Genomic DNA, 12,942 nt, shown 5'->3' on the forward strand with positions numbered 1-12,942 from the left:
GTAGAGCTGGCACCTACTTTCTGTCATAGAGGTGGGAGAGTTGATCTGATGTGTAGCTCTCTGTAGGAGGGAGAAGAGCTCTTGCGGGGGTGCAGATGGCTACCCTAATCCAACCAGGTAGAGGACTGAGCAGTCAGAAGGTATAAGTGATACAACCAGCTTTTGACCTACTGAATTCAGTTTATCTCTTCATTGGCTGAAGGCTAAAGTGATTAACAAGTAAAGCCACAGCATAAGTTGTCGTGCAAGACAGATTTGAACTAAGATCCCAGTTGGAGCTTGCTTCTGTGCATAGAACCGAGGACTTCAACCCGTGTCTTGAGAATTCCAATCAGTGCCATGGAAGTGAGTGAATGAGCATGTGGCCATTATGGAGGCTTATTTGTTGTTAATCTTGGGAGTTAATATCACAGTTTTGCTTTGAGAATTCTAACAGACTTGTACCAGTTTCACTTGTTCTGTCTCTTGTTGGCACCTTCTTTCTTCAGTAGAGGTGGGCCGATTTATCTCATGCTGCCTTTTACTAGAGAGGAGCTCTGGGGGGCAAAGTGTGCCTGTCATGCAGTGGCTGCCCTAATCTAACTAAAAAGAGAACTGAGCTTTCAGGAGAGATAATGTTGGAGAAAGCAATGGCACCCCACTCCAGTACTCTTGCCTGGAGAATCCCATGGACGGAGGAGCCTGGTAGGCTGCAGACCATGGGGTCGTGAAGAGTCGGACACGACTGAGTGACTTCACTTTCACTTTTCACTTTCATGCATTGGAGAAGGAAATGGCACCCCACTCCAGTGCTCTTGCCTGGAGAATCCCAGGGATCGGGGAGCCTGGTGGGCCGCCGTCTATGGGGTTGCACAGAGTCAGATACGACTGAAGCAACTTAGCAGCAGCAGCAGCAGCAATGTTGGTAAAAGCAGAGTTTATTTTCTGGAGCCACCTCTCCATCCATGTAGGACGAGCTAGCACTGGAGCCACTTTCTGTAGGAATTCACAAAATTTGACATGGCTTGACAAAGATGATTCTATAGACGTTATCATGTCTGAGTCTGTGTGTGGCTGAGTCTCCCAGTGTGTTTGTTGTTCTTGTTCAGTCACTCAGTCATGTCTGATTCTTTGAGGTCCCATGGACTGCAGCACACCAGGCTTCCCTGTCCTTTACTCTCTTGGAGTTTGCTCAAACTCATGTCCATTGAGTCAATGATGCCATCCAACCATTTCATCCCGTTACCTACTTCTATTCCTGCCCACAATCTTTCCCAGCATCAGGGTCTTTTCCAGTGAGTTGGCTCTTTGCGTCAAGTGGCCTAAGTATTTATTGGAGCTTCAGCTTCAGCATCAGTCCATCCAATGAATATTCAGGGTTGGTTTCCTTTAGGACTGACTAGTTTGATCTCGTTGCAGTCCACAGGATTCTCGAGAATCTTCTCCAACACCACAGTTCAAAAACATCAATTCTTCAGCTCTCAGCTTTCTTTATGGTCCAACTCTCTTGTCCGTTCGTGATTACTTGGAAATACTGTTGCTTTGACTATATGGGCCTTTGTTGGCAGTGATGTCTCTGCTTTTTAATATGCTGTCTGGGTTTGTCAGGGCTTTTCTTCTGAGGAGCAAGGATCTTCTAATTTCATGGCTGCAGTCACTGCAGTGATTTTGGAGACCAAGAAAATAAAGTCTGTCACTATTTCCATTTTCCCCCCAGCTATTTGCCATGAAGTGATGGGACCAGATGCCTTGATCTTATTTTTTTGAATGTTGAGTTTTAAGCCAGCCTTTTCACTCTCTTCTTTCACCTTTATCAAGAGGCTCATTAATTCTTCTTCACTTTCTGCCCTAAGGGTGGTTTCATCTGCATACCTGAAGTTATTGATATTTTTCCTGGCAATCTTTATTCCAGCTTGTGAGTCATCTAGCCTGGCATTTCTCATGATGTACTCCGCCTATAAGTTAAATAAGCAGGGTAACAATATACAGCCTTGACGTACCCCTTTCCCAATTTTGAACCAGTCCATGTTCCAAGTCCAGTTCTAACTGTTGCTTCTTGACCTGCATACAAGTTTCTCAGGAGACAGGTAAAGTGTCTGGTATTCCCATCGCTTTCAGAATTTTCCACAGTTTGTTGTGATCCATAGAGTGAAAGGTTTTAGACTAGTCAATGAAGCAGATGTTTCTTGTATTTTTTCTTTTATCCTTAGTGGTGTTTCGATTTATGCCCCTGTTTGTGAAATTGAGAGAGGCCAAACTTGATTCTTCTTCCAAATCTATAATATCTTAAGAATTTAATCTGAATATCCAAATTTTAGAGTTGGGTTAGGTTTCCTCTTATTTATTTGTTTATTAGCATAATGATCCCCCTAATGAGAAAGCAATTGTAGTAATTGAACAATAGCTTGGTAGTGGCAACTAGGAGAATATGCCTGCTGCCTTTATGCTTTCTGTTCCTCAGTTTCCTCCGATGTATTCGTGGGAGGCATGTCACGATGTTGTATAAGATTATACTGAATGTCAATTGTGTTTGTTTTAAAACACTCACAAAGCTATTTTTGTCCCCCAAATTGCCTACTCTTGCAAACATACTAATTTTAAAAGGATCCCTGTGGTAATGTGATTTATAATTAAGCTGTCAGTTTAAAATATTTTGATTTCAATTTAATTTGAAAAGGAAAATCCACTTCAAGTTAAGTTTACTACGTGAAATTTTGTGTAAATACTAACAGCACATGGAAATAACATTTTGTTTAATTTTATAGCTACCATTTATTTTTTTTATCTGACCTCATTTTTTTTTTTCAGTTGCCTTTAGGGAACAATATGAGAACTCTACTTAGTTCTAATTTAAATCCTATCGATTCTTATCAATATAAATCGAAGATTATACAAAATTATATATTCTATTGACTTGGATAAGAGGCAGTTCATTGAATTCTGCTAAAACAGTTTTTATATTAAAGCTGATTCATTTTATTTCCTTACTTCAATTATAGGCTAACAAACTCTTAAACACAAAATTAAGAAAGTCTTGCCCATGTAAAAATAATTTTTTTTAATTCTATGTAAAGCAAATGTCTGTCATATCAAGACTTTCATAATTATAAAGGTTATCAGGCATCACTCTTAGTATCATTGAAAATTGTTTGATTTTTGTGGAACTTCTTTAACCAATCAAGTTCAATAATATTTTTGACTTTTCTTTGCATTAAGGATATGCCTATGAAGATATATGTAGGTCATATATAATGTACTCATCTCTCTTCTCCCATCTTATTTTATGCTCTGGAGTTGAGCTGCATATAGTTTAAGTGAATCTATGTGATGAATTTTGGAGCAATCTTGACCCCAGTGTGTCAACTTCTGTGAGTTTGACTGTTCTCAAAAGAATTTGTTGGTTGAGCTAGAGAGCCTCAAAGAAACTGTGACTTGAAGAAAGAAGAGTAAAGTTTGGGGAGGGAAAGTGAAAAAGGTTGAAAAAAAGTACATATAACTTTATAAATAAAAATTTTGTCATATGCATCAAGAGTAGTTCAAGAAAATTATTCTTATGGCTTCTAAATCCTTGAATCTAGCAATATAGCAGGATTTAGAAAAATTTAAATATCCTGTTTCCTGAAGAACCATTTATTTGCCAATTGTCAAGTTAAGACCATGGGAAAGTGTATTACAATTTTTCTAGTACAGATTCCATTTGGAACAGTAGAAAGGGTCAAACATTCTCCACCTCATGCTTTGGATCCCCTGGGAGACAATCCATTTTAGGGATAGTTTAATACTTTATAAATACTCTCATAAACTTCCATCAAAGAAATTTTTTAACATATCTATAAGGCAAGTTTTTTTAATGCTTGTTTTGCTTCTTCAAGAGGAAAAAAATGAGATGGGAAGGGATGGAATTAAGATTTAAAGAAATGTGTCTGATTTGTGTTTGATTCTTTCCAGAAACAGGAAATTTATTAGAAGAAATTGATGGTAATCAATAAGGGAAATAGTTTGCATTCTTATTGGCCATGGTTTCTCCGGTGAAAGAACCTTGAATACATTTTGATTGAGTAAATAGGTTTGAATAAAATTTATAGAATGTTTGATCTTCAGGACAATCCTGTGGATGAGAAAAAGCAGTAGTATATCTCTTTCTAATGTTGTTGCTAACTTGACCACCTGACCCAAAATCGGTATCAATACACTCCATTTGTGAAAGACCTAGAAGTCATCTGAACAAACAGGAATTGAGATATTAAAACCACTGGTTTTATCTCCTATCTGGAATTAAAAATCTGTCACCCAGTCAAAACATGGGTTAATTGCTTATGTGATAAGGAAAAAAAAAAGCTAGATATTGAAGTGAGAAATCTAAGTAGCTAAATATGTTTATAATTAAATATTAATATGACCTGTTTTTCAAAAAGGTACACTGAGACTTCCCACATGGCGCTAGTGGTAAAGAACCTGCCTGCTAATGCAGGAGACATAAGGGATGTGGGTTCAATCCCTGGGTCAGAAAGACGCCCTGGAGAAGGGAATGGCAACCCACTCCAGTATTCTTGCCTGGAGAATCCCATGGACAGAGGAGCCTGGCAGGCTACAGTCCATGAGGTTGCAAAGAGTCAGACATGATTAAGCATCTGAGCACACACACTGAAATTTACTGCAGAAAGAATGTAAGACTTCCTCTGAAGTTGATATACAACTGGAGAATATAATAAGCCCAAGGAGCAGCTGCAGGAAGCCTACATTCTTGGAGGGAAAGAGTATCTTGAATTTGTGAATTCTAACAAGTCATTTCACGTATTGGTAACCAAGCCATGAAAGACGAAAGGACCATACTCTGGCTTGTATGCCATAGAAATCATGCCTGACTTTTAAATTTAGATTTGGTTCCGTTTCCAGTGAATTAAGGGCAGGGAGAATTAAAAAAAAAAAAAAAAAAAACACTAACTAAAATTGAACATCAGATAAATTTAAAATGTAAGATGTAAAGATGATACATTCTGGACCTAGATAATTTGAATTCTGTATCTGAACAGCAGGACAGAAATGGGGAGATTAGGCCTTCCTATGATGACACCAGAAACATCTCGTCTCCTGGGTGGCAGCGGTCACATTATTCATGAAGCTTGCTCTAAAGTCTTTCGGCTGTTCTCTTGCCCTCAGTCTTTCCAGGCACCAGGGTCTCTTCCAACTTTTGTGTCTACTGTGTGTGGGTGGGTGTGTTAGTTGCTCAGTCATATCTGACTCTTTGCGACCCCATGGACTGTAGCCCACCAGACTCCTCTGTCCATGGAATTCTCCAAGCAAGAATACTGGAGTGGGTAGCCATTCCCTTCTCCAGAGGATCTTCCCCCTCCAGAGATCAAATCCAGGTCTCCAGCATTGCAGGCAGATTCTCTACCATCTGAGCCACCAGGGAAGCCCTTTGTGTTTACTAAGTAATAGTAAATGTTAATTCTTTATTAATGGATGTTGAAAATAATTTTCTCTGAATGGAACCCAGTCTGGGATCTTTTCATAAGCAAGCCTAAGTCAAAGCTATGGCAACAGGAAAGAGAGGCCAGTCTCAGTCTGAGCTCTAATCCAAGGAAAACAAGGGCAGGAGATTTTTAAGAGGTGGGATGGAAGTCTCTCAACCCACCTTTGTTTGTTAATTGGGTTTATCCAGGTGGCACCAGTGGTAAAGAACCCACCTGACAATGCAGGAGATGTGACAGACACCTGTTCGATCCCTGGGTTGGGAAGATCCCCTGGATGAGGGCATGGCAACCCACTCCAGTATTCCTGCCTGGAGAATCCCCATGGGCAGAGAAGCCTGAAGGGCTACAGTCCATAGGGTCTCAAAGAGTCAGACACAACTGAATCAATTTAGTGACTTACCTTCCTACAGACACAGAAAGATACAGGTACTGTCTTCCTACAGTCCATGGGGTGACAAAGAGTCAGACGTGACTTAGCAACTGAACAATTGTCTTCCTGGATGTCTAGATTTGAAAGGGTTGACTTTCAAGTCATTTCTGGGCTGTAAAACTGGCAAGAACATTTTAAAGATATTTACATTTCACAGAAGCAGAGAAAGATTTTACAATGATATATTTTCTAAAGGACTTCCCAGATGGCACCGATAGTTAAAAAAAAAAAAAAAAAAATCTGCCTGCCTATTCAGGAGACACAAAAGATGGAATTTCAATCTCTGGGTCAGGAAAATCCCCTGGAGAAGGAAATGGCAACCCACTCCAGTATTTTTGTCTGGGAAATCCCATGGACAGAAAAGACTGGCAGGCTCCAGTCCATGGGGTCGCAGAGTCGGACTGTGTGCATGCATGGTACAAGTAGTAAAAGAGAGATAAAGGGACAATAACTTTGAGATATAGCTTCAAAGACAGCTTCAAGTCAGGAAGAAAACTGTGTAAAGTTTAGTCAAGCTGAGGGGGACCAACTTGAGTGGTATATTATGTTGTGATTATATTAGAGTTTGGACTTCATCTCCAAGAGTCTTTGATTCTGGACCTATGGGTGTGACTCATTTGGACTTTTGGAAAAGGGAAAGAACAATGAGAATGCTTTGATACCCTTCTTTATTCTGTTACCAACTACTTATTTCTTGAGAGGATGCCTTTGGAGCTTTTAAATATTATAATTTGAGAATAAAAGAGATATTTATCCTAGTAACAAACAATAATGCAATACCTTGAATTATTGGAATTACATAGAGGATTATCACAGAAATATAATTAGTAGTAGTATTTTTAGTACTTGTATTGAACGAACCATCATGATGCATATAAGAGAGATGTGGTTATTTTACAAAGACAAGTAAATTAAGGTAAGTTGTGCTGAACAATTACTTAAATAGAATAACCTTCTTTTATGAGCAGCTTCTTACCTTCAAACTGGAATTAAAAGATAAAGTGTTTTTATGCCATCTTCTAAGGAGTTAGTAATAATTATAAATTCTCATCCTCCTTCAGAACCTTTTAAACAAAAAGCCTTATTTTCTGGAAAATTCTGTAGTCCTCTAAAGCTGAAACATTATTCAGAATAAAATAAAACATTAAAATGTTGATAAAAAAGAACTACTTAGCTAATTCTTGGTTCTCTGAAAGCTAAAGGTCTCTAATACCTATATTTTGAATGCGATTGAGGGTAATTAAATATGATTTTCCAGTTACTGGGGAAAGCGCAGATGTGACTGGGATTGCTGAGATAATTTTATGGAGCTAATGTGATGCTGACCGTGTGAGGGGAGGTGAAGGTGAGGCAGTTAACAGTAGATACAAAGATTTGGAACTGGGAGTCTTTGAACTATAACTGAAAGAATCAGAGCAAGGACTAAAAGTCATTTTTGCACTCCTGTCTTTTCTTCTTTCTTTCTGCCATTCTTACAGCAGCTGAATCGTTGGCATCTCTCCCCTCACTCTTCCTTTCCATCTTTTCCTTCTATTTGTTTCTCCTTTGGCACTTGTTCTTTAGGAAAATAGGACACAAAATCAATATATAACATCAGACAGCCTTCAAGAAGTAAGTCCTAATCATGCTAGTACTCAGTCAGCCATGTCTGAAGACTCAACCTTCTCTCTGGGTTTAATAGGATAAAGCTAGTTGTGGAAAAGGAATTGAGAAATGTGGCTCCACTGATAAGGAAACCTCACCATAAACTATGAATTAGCCACAGTTCACTAGATTTACTTCTGGAGTGTTTTGTTGCTATTATAATGCCTTTTTTACTCTGTGACTTCTGTGGTCATAGCACCTAGGATAATGACCCTCCATCTATTTGCACAGGTGCAAGGAAATTAAAAAAAAAGATCCTAAAATGTACACACAGATACACATACACATAAGCATGCCAGGCTTACTAGAAAAGAATATTTCATCAGTAAAGTAAATGTTATGAAGTCCTGTGACTCATCATTCATGATTTACTCATAACACAAATTAAAAAATAATTTTGAAAGAAGTTGACAGATTGGACCACAGGCATAAATCTAAGCTATCCAGACGGTGTAACTCTGCCACAGTAACATTATGGGAACAGCTGCTATCTTTGTGTAACTCACACCTAGGTTGTTTTTGTAGATCCTAATGATAACAAATTAGCAGATTAGAAATTGCCAAAAATCAAGGATACCTTACTGAAGAATCACTAAAATGAAACAGTGTTTTGGCTAATGCTATTCTTGGTAGATCTCAGAATTTATAGAAAAAAAAAAAAAAGAATGTTTTGTGTGTAAACATCTGTTGCTTCAGGAGAGCGTCCATCAGGCAGTTGCTGAATGATGTAGACATATGTGGGCTTCCCTGGGGTTCAGTAGGTAAAGAATCCACCTGCCAGTGCAGGAGACGCATGTTCAATCCCTGGGTCAGGAATATCTCCTGGAGGAGGAAATGGTAACCCACTCCAGTATTCTTGCCTGGAGAATTCCATGGACAGAGGACCTGACAGGCTACAGTCCATGGGGTCGCAAGCGAGTTGGATACAACTGAGCAAGTAAAGAATGACAACATATGGAATGCCTTAAGATCTGTGGTACTGCTGAATTTCTTACCGTGGCAAGAAACTTCTAACTAGGTTTAAAAAAAAAAAAAAAACTGTTTTATAAAGTCAGCTGTTGAATAGTTTGATGTAAAAGAAAGCATTTCAAAGGATATTTCATTTAAATGTAAATGTGAACTATGCGTTATTAAAGAGAATGTGGCTTTTCATATTCTTGTTTTTCTAGACACCTGGGATCAAAGTCACCTTTTGAACTTACACAGGAAGCTTCTAAAGTTGAATCTTACTGTTAGGAATTTCAGTTCTTTATTTTCACTGTTAAAAGACAAATGCTACCTAAAGCTTTATCTGCAGCATTAATTTTCCCGTAAAGACAGGGGAACTGAATTAGCAGGGGAAAGAGTAGGACTCTGCAACATTTAGGTAGTAGCTTTGGAATCAGAGCTCTCAGCAGTTTCATGCTTTGTGGATAATTAAAATCAATACAAAATAATTACACAGCTGGAAGGATCTCCAGATACTTAATCCAGTCCCTTTCCTCTAGGAGAAACTAACTCCAGCCTAAACCAACCTCCACACAGGCATTCAGGTTACATGAAAGCAATAGGAACCCTGGATTCACTTTCTGCACTTACTAAGAATATTGCAAATGTGACTTGGACCCCACTCCAGGACTCTTGCCTGGAAAATCCCATGGACGGAAGAGCCTGGTGGGCTGCAGTCCATGGGGTAGCAAAGAGTTGGACACGACGGAGCAACTTCACTTTCACTTTTCACTTTCATGCATTGGAGGAGGAAATGGCAACCCACTCCAATGTTCTTGCCTGGAGAATCCCAGGGATAGGGGAGCCTGGTGGGCTGCTGTCTATGGGGTCGCGCAGAGTCGGCGGACATGACTGAAGCGGCTTAGCAGCAGCAGCAACAAGTGTTCAGAAAGAGGTTATTATTTATTATCACAAGCATGATATAAGCATCATACAACAGTCTCCTGCAACCCTGAGATTAACAGTAGAAGGCAGTGATGGTCAAAATGACTGTCCTTTTTAGTATTTCTTATGTTGGATCTTAAAAGTCCAGATCAATGTCTACTTCCTTCCTGAAATCGTGCTGTATGTTTAGTTGCTCAGTCATGTCTGACCCTTTGTGACCGCATGTACTGTAGATGGCCAGGCTCCTCTGTCCATGGGATTTTCCAGACAAGAATACTGGTGTGGTTGGCTGTGCCCTCCTCCAGGGAATCTTCCCAAATCAGGGATCAAACCCAGGTCTCCTGCATTACAGGCAGAGTCTTTACCATCTGAGCCACCAGGGAAGCCCAAAAATAATGGAGTGTGTAACCTATCCCTTCTCCAGGGGAAATGCCCGACCCAGGAAGAGAACAGGGGTCTCCTGCATTGCAGGCAGATTCTTTACCAGCTGAGCTACCATGGAAGCCCCTAAAATTTTACTAATCTCAATATCCATCTGTCATTTAGTTTTGGCTCCTTAGTAAGGGAGGACTGATGTTGAAGCTGAAACACCAATACTTTGGCCACCTGATGCGAAGAACTGACTCATTTGAAAAGACCCCCATGCTGGGAAAGATTGAAGGCAGGAGGAGAAGGGGACGACAGAGGTTGAGATGGTCGGATGGCATCACTGACTCAATGGACATGGGTTTGGGTGAACTCCGGGAGTTGGTGATGGACAGGGAGGCCTGGCGTGCTGTGGTTCGTGGGGTCTCAAAGAGTTGGACACAACTGAGCCACTGAACTGAACTGAACTGAGGATATTAACATATATAAATCTATAATATGGATATAGATAGCTGTATTAAGAAGCTTTTGACATCTCTCCACCTTAATGAGAAGTCCTTGAATGCTAGTTGTCAGGCTTAACACAATTCTCTGTATTAAGTCATTTCTTAGCATATGCTGGTTTTTAATATTTTTTTTGAAATCTAGTTGAAGCTATTTTGCTTTATTATATCTGTCCTCAGTGCAGGTAAGGACAATCATGAGAAATGGTAAGTCTTTTGGCTGATTTCTTTTCTCTATTCCCACATTGTTTCTTTTATTTCATTTTCAAGGCTCCTTTTTTATTTTATAGAGGTCAAATATCATAAGAACAAAGTAAATCATATTTCCAAGTTTCATTAATGTTCCACTTTCTTCAGGTAAAATTTGATGTGACAAAATTAGTCTACAACAGAAAATTTGGGGATGGTTGCTTGGAGCTCAATTTTATTTTTTAAATACACTTTTCCTAAAGAAAAAGGTCATGGTTCATGAAGCCTCTGGTAAATCAGTAGCATTCAAAAACCTTAAAGTAATCTTTCAAGTTAGATTAGAGGATTAGTCCAAGTAATCTGCAGAGTTTTAGGGAAACTTAATATGTTATAGTCACTACTCAAATTCAAAATAAAATTTTCACCGCAATTTCTGTATGCCAAAATCTGGTTATATGTACATGAAAAATAATGAACAATGACAGCTTCTATCACTTCATTAGTTCATTACCACCACATTAATTCTCCTTTGACAGTTTCTTAAAGCAAGTTAAAAAGAGTGCTCAGTCAGACATTTGTGAGAGAAAAAGGAATTTGGAAATAACACAGTAATATAGCTGTTGGATTTGTTTCATAATGTAAGAGACTATTTCATATGATATACATATATTATCCATATGTGTACATACATATATAGTCTTACATGTCTAACTTATGTGTTATGTGATGGTCTATTTTTCCTTTTTATTTTTTTTTTAATTTTATTTTATTTTTAAACTTTACATAATTGTATTAGTTTTGCCAAATATCAAAATGAATCCACCACAGGTAGTTGGCACAATTTCTGGTTATTTGGTGATGTGCTTAGGCAGGCATTACCAAGCAAGGCCTTCCCTCCACCCCCCGACCCCCCGTTGAGGAAATGAGACCAGCAGTGCTTATGTGAAACGCACATGAAGACATCAGTCTTTGGTGATCATCTGGTCACATTAGCATTGTGCTTTGCTAATAACGTGGGTTTGGGCACAGATCTAATGATATTAATGGCAATCACTTCTGTTTGGAGAGAGAGAGTAAATGATGGGGAATTGTGCCCTGTCCGCCCTTAGTCCTCTGTTCTCTCTCCCACAGCCATATCCCACCTGGAACTGGAGGCAGTCTTTCTTGGCTTTTCTATTTTTTCTAATATTTCTTAGCCTTGTGGGAGAAGATTGGAGGAGGAATACAAGAAATTTAGTTCAAAGTAGGTGACTTCCTCTTGAATATCACCACTAGGCTTGTTCAAAGAGAAACTCAGAACCTTTTTCCTTTGTAAGGTAGTCATATCCATACAAAAGCTTTTAGGCTATAACCCAGGTATGTCATGTTACAGCAGATTTCCATTTACATACTAGAGAATTCTGTATATTTATATGTTAAGAGAATTCTAACATAAAAATGTTTTCATGTATTTTTCAGTAAAATGTTTAAAATCTGAAGGAAAAGAAAATTCCCAACAGATTCTACAAGGAGGGGACACATTTATTCCTTCTACAAGAATTTACTGGGTGTCTTGTATGTGCTAGGCATATCCTCACTGGAGACAAAGTAGGAAAAGGAACACAGAGTTTCTGTATCTAATAATACTTAATGGGTAAAAGCTTGTATTTATAAAACGGGTGTGTGTGTGTGTGTGTGTGTGTGTGTGTGTTTGCATTAATTGCTTAGTCATGTCCAACTCTTTGCAACACCATGGACTGTAACCCACCAGGCTCCTCTGTCTATGGAATTCTCCAGGCAAGAATACTGGAGTGGGTAGCCATTCCCTTCTTCAGGGGATCTTCCCGACCCAGGGTTCGAACCAAGGTCTCCTACATTGCAGGCAGTTTCTTTACCATCTGAGGACCTACCCTTAAAACCGTTAGACTCAGTAACTCTATAGTGCCCATGACATCTTACACTAAATATGTAGTAAGTACTTGTTTAATGATACTTTTACTCACCAAATTGGAAAGTCATTAAATTCTGAGTTAGAATATCTCTACTTTAGGGTGAACAAACAAAAGCCCTGGCTTTGATCAACACATAGAAAAAGAAATATTTATTTGTTTTGAGTCTGCCTCATAGTATAAAGAATATAAAAAAAATTATTTACATCTACTGAAAAAAGAAGACTCTGCAAGTTTTATTTCCAAAACGTTTCACCACACTTACTTATTAGCTACGGATGGTTTGTATATTGTGATAGACTACCACGTGAGATCTTTTTTTGTTGTTGTTGCTATTTTTACTATTTCTGAAAGATTTGCAGCCACTTTTCCCCATCAGCTTGGTTCCTTCCTCTTCTGCCCTGGAGTCCTACTTTCCTGGCAAACAGCAGGAATGTTATAGGTTTAGGAATTAACCTTCAAGAAGGTGGTTTAGACGGTGATGTCTGTATGCACTGCTCAATTCTTTATCTTCTCTTCTGGCTGCAATTTGGCAAAGTGACAATATACCAAAA

General features: G+C 38.8%; 1 protein-coding gene across 8 annotated transcripts in view; it reads left to right on the forward strand.

Annotated features, from left to right (window-relative positions):
- SYT1 (synaptotagmin 1) overlaps positions 1 to 12,942 on the forward strand; it is a 608,923-nt gene that overhangs the window by 70,898 nt on the left and 525,083 nt on the right. The window contains exon 1 of one of the 8 annotated variants that reach the window (XM_059886097.1): positions 1,982 to 2,066. The gene's annotated coding sequence lies outside the window, so the exon portion shown is untranslated. 8 annotated transcript variants of the gene reach the window in all.

Source organism: Bos taurus, chromosome 5 (genome assembly GCF_002263795.3).
Source record: "Bos taurus isolate L1 Dominette 01449 registration number 42190680 breed Hereford chromosome 5, ARS-UCD2.0, whole genome shotgun sequence".
NCBI classification, from domain to species: Eukaryota; Metazoa; Chordata; class Mammalia; order Artiodactyla; family Bovidae; genus Bos; species Bos taurus.